The sequence below is a fragment of the Oncorhynchus clarkii genome, chromosome 12, assembly GCF_045791955.1.
Source record: "Oncorhynchus clarkii lewisi isolate Uvic-CL-2024 chromosome 12, UVic_Ocla_1.0, whole genome shotgun sequence".
Taxonomy (NCBI): Eukaryota; Metazoa; Chordata; class Actinopteri; order Salmoniformes; family Salmonidae; genus Oncorhynchus; species Oncorhynchus clarkii.
This window is the reverse complement of record NC_092158.1, coordinates 89843633-89848003: the sequence shown is the minus strand read 5'-3', so window position 1 is coordinate 89848003 and position 4371 is coordinate 89843633.

Below are 4371 nucleotides of genomic sequence, written 5' to 3'. Positions count from 1 at the left end.
GGACACACAGCTGGGTACAGGGAAGGCTGGTCTCTCCTGCTTGATTGGACTTCAACACAACAGAGACACAAATTACATCTCTCATCTACTCTGAGCTCAGATGGGGAAACATAAGAAGAGTTTCATTCCAGAATGTCATACGTTTTCAGAAATGTTGGTAAACTAGCTTTTATTGTTTAAAAAAATTATTAAAGAAATGTTTGTGTTTTTCTACAATCTAAACATGTCATGGGGTTGTTTAAATGACAGACATATTTGTTTAAAATCTATCACTTGATGGTTTTATTTCAGAGAGACAAATAATAATTGTCTCAATCAATTGAGTTCTATTTAGGTTAAGTAAGTTGTCTCAATATATTTAATGACGTGTAGCCTAACATTTACACAATGATGTGCCAAATCTGTGATATTGTGCATTTTTATTGGGTAAGCAAGAAAATAAGCCATAGGTGCTAATATCTCTCTAGGAGCTTATCCCTTGTCAGTATTTTGAAAAAATTATAATGTTAAGGAAATATTTGAAGGGAGTAAACTGATCCGAGAGCAGCTATCCCTTTCTTTCAATCATATCAGTATCGATACATCCAGTTTCTGCTGGTCAGACATGGAACCCTGACCTATTCACCAGATGTGTGACCTTGTCCCGAACCTGCTGTTTCAACCCCCCCCCCTTTCTCTCTCTCTCTCTCTCTCTATTTTCCAGCTTTGAAAAACGGGGTCAAATTAAGATATGACATCTGCAAGTGCATTCATTTTAAGATAGATTAGACAACCACATATCACAGTCAAATATACCATATACGAACACTCCATTCCAGCTAAACAAACTTAAAGGACCCATATTTACAAATACTCCAGAGAAATATGCTGGAAGTGGGGTGTTTGCTGGATATTAGTGACCACTGTCCCTTTGCATGTGTCAGGGGTATACGGATGCCTCAATCCAAACCTCGTTTTATCAACAAGATAAATTTGAAACATTTCAATGAACAGGCCTTTATTTGTGTGTCACGCCCTGGCCTTAGTATTTTGTGTTTTCTTTATTATTTTGGTCAGGCCAGGGTGTGACATGGGTTATTTATGTGGTGTGTTTTGTCTAGGTTTTTTTTGTAGGTTATGGGATTGTGGTGTAGTATAGTAGTCTAGGAAAGTCTATGGTTGCCTGGAGTGGTTCTCAATCAGAGGCAGGTGTTTATCGTTGTCTCTGATTGGGAACCATATTTAGGCAGCCATATTCTTTGAGTGTTTCGTGGGTGATTGTTCCTGGCTCTGTGTTTGTTGCACCAGATAGGCTCAGTCACTTTGGTTTTTTCTTTTCACTTGTTTTGGAAGAGAAGAGAAGAGAACGAGCGCCATTCTCCTTGCGGAGATGGTGCTAAATACATCAACACGGTCGGTCCCTGGGATTGGGCTGGCTAACACGATTAGGTTTGCTTGGAAGTAAAAGGAGATGGAGCCTTTAGGACGGGAATCTTTTGGAAGGATAATATTGATGGGGATTCTAAAGCTGACGGTGAAGGACGTGTTTTGTTTCCAAGGCAACTCGTTGGAGGGAGCATACGACGTGGCACTATATACAGAGGCAAAACACGATGATACCCAGAGAAGGGCAAGAGCAGTGGGAGGTGAGAGGCCGATGTGCCACTACGAAATAACAAGCCTGGCGAAGAATAATTTTAGGGTTGTAACTGTCAACATTTACAACCCTTACGTTAAGGACGAAGAGGTGAGGGCTTTTCTGGGGAGATATATGGATAACGTCTCCTCAGCAAGGCACCTCAAAGACTCCCTTGGGTTTTGGAATGGGAGGAGAGGTTTCCAGGCCCTCCTCAGAGAGGACCCAAAGGGACATGGTGGCTACCTCCATCCTCCTGCTATGTTCTCCCTAGGGGCTGACAGGGGGATGTTGTTTTATGCACGTCAGCCCCCATTTTGCAGACGCTGTATGGCCTACGGTCACATATTCGCCTCATGCAGTACAAGAAAATGCAGATTTTGTGCATCTGAGGATCATGAGGCGAGGGATTGTGACAAGCCTAAGACGTGCCATGGGTGTGGCTCGTCAGCACACCTGTGGCGGGGGTGCCCGGCCCGTCAGCGGTCATATGCGTCTGCGGCTGGGGGGGGAGCAGGGGCGGGGGATGGGGGAAGAAGAGGAGGGGAAGGAAGCACGCCTCATGATCAGAGTACAGGTCCAGAGGGGAAGGCCACAAGGAAGGAGGAGGAGCAAGAAGCGGCGGAAGGAAGAGAGAAGGAAACGGAAGGCACGGGAGTAGGAGAACCAGGAAAAGCGGCGGAAGACGGCAACCGAGTGGAGGAGCATGAGAGAGAAGAAAGCGATGGAGGAGTGGTGGAGAAGGAGACGGTGGAAGAGCAAGTGGACTGGGGGGAATGTGCCCTGGTGGAAGAGATGAGGGGTATGGTGGAGGAGCTGGCGGGGGGGGGGGGGGGGGTTGGTATCTCTCCACTGCCGTCATCACCGAAGAAGAGAATGAAGAGGAGGGAGCGATTGGCCGACAGTGAGAGGGAGGGGATGGCCAAGAGAGTGATGGGGGTGGGAGAAACCTCTGGGTTGCTGCTGGTTTCCACAGGCTCTCAATATCTGTTGGGTGGGGACACACCTAACAGGACTCAGGACTGGGTACAGGAGGAGGTGGGGAGTTTTTTGTTTGGGGACTCAGCCTCCCCGAATTTTTTCCAATCCAGCTGCAGCACTGGGGAGGGGGAGGATTGTGGGGGTAGACCCAGGGTTCAGGGCACCCCGGAGCCAAACACTATTCCTGCATCCTGGGTTGGTGAGATGGAGGAAGAGGGGGGGATGTTGGGAGTACAGATGGTGTCATCACCGGTAGATATGGAGCAGGGGAGCATCGGGTGAGTCTCCTGTTTTTGTTTTTTTCTGTCTGGGTTTAGAATTTGAGTGTATTACATGTTTTTATTTTATTCTTTCATGGGGTCTGATTTTACTTTTGTTAGTTTAAATGTAAGGGGTTTAAGGGATGGTGTTAAGAGGAGGGCGGTTTTTAGTTATTTGGAGGGTGTGGGGTTTGATTTTAGTTTTTTACAGGAGGTTCACCTGAGGGATGGAGGGGATGTTAATAGGTTTAAGAGGGAGTGGGACAAGGGGGAGTCGGTTTGGGGTGTTGGGGGGGTGCACTCATCGGGGGTAGGGATTTTGTGTGGGCACAGGGAGGTTAAAGTGGAGGATTCTTTTGTGGTAATGCAGGGGAGGGTTATAGGGGTGGATGTCACGATAAGGGATTGTAATTTTAGATTAGTGGTGGTGTATGGACCACAGGTGGTGGCAGACAGGAGGGAGATGGTGGACTGTCTGACGCCCCTGTGTGTCACAAATAGGAAATTAGTGATAGGGGGGGATTTTAATACAGATTTAGGAAGAGGGGGGGATAGCAGTGCAGGCGCCATTGCCAGGCTAATGGCTTGCCATGGTCTGGTAGATGGTGGTCTGCACACTACTCCGAAAATGGACGGTCCTACATGGCGCAACTCCAGGGGGGTTGAGCGGAGGCTCGACTATATTTTTGTACCCAGGTCTTTGGGTAAGTTGTCTGGGCGGCTGTTGCCTGTTTTCTTTTCGGATCACGACGGGGTGCTCCTGCAGGTGGGGTCGCCAGTCTGCCTCTTTGGTAGGGGGTACTGGAAGCTAGATCGGGATGTGCTGGAGGAGCAGGCTTTTGTTGACGGGTTTTATGGTTTCTTTTGGAGGCTTGAGGGTCTCCGGTTCATGTGCGAGGGGGTGTTAGAGTGGTGGGATTTAGTTAAGGTGAGGATTAGGGCTTTTATAATAGGATATTGCAAGAGGAAAAAAAGGGAGGAGAGGAGGGAGGTGGATCGTATCCAAAGGTTAATTGAACTCGAGTACGAGGCAGGCAACCTCGGCGGGTCGTTTGACTGGGAGAGATCCGCAACCCTAAAGGCGCAGCTCAGGGAGTTGCAGGAGCGGAAGGCTCGAGCTTTCCTGGAGCGTGCGCATAGTGGCTTTCTAGAACACAATGAGACTTGTTCTGCTATGTTCTTTAAGTCGGTTAGGGCCAGACAGAGTAGGAAGGTAATGCATGGCGTTAGGGAAGAAAATGGTAGTATAGTTAGAGAACCAGAGGATATGGTCAGGGTGACAACTGATCATTTCCAAGGTTTATTTAAGGAAAGGGAAATAGATGTAGAGCAGGGAAATGTGTTTTTAGAACACTTGTCCAGGCGGTTGCCGGAGGACATTAGAGAAGTGATGGAGGCCCAGATCTCACTAGAAGAGGTTGAGAGCGCTCTTAGGAGGATGGGAAAAGGGAAGGTGCCTGGGATAGATGGGCTGCCGGCTGAGTTTTATCTCAAGTTTTGGGGTATACTTGGACC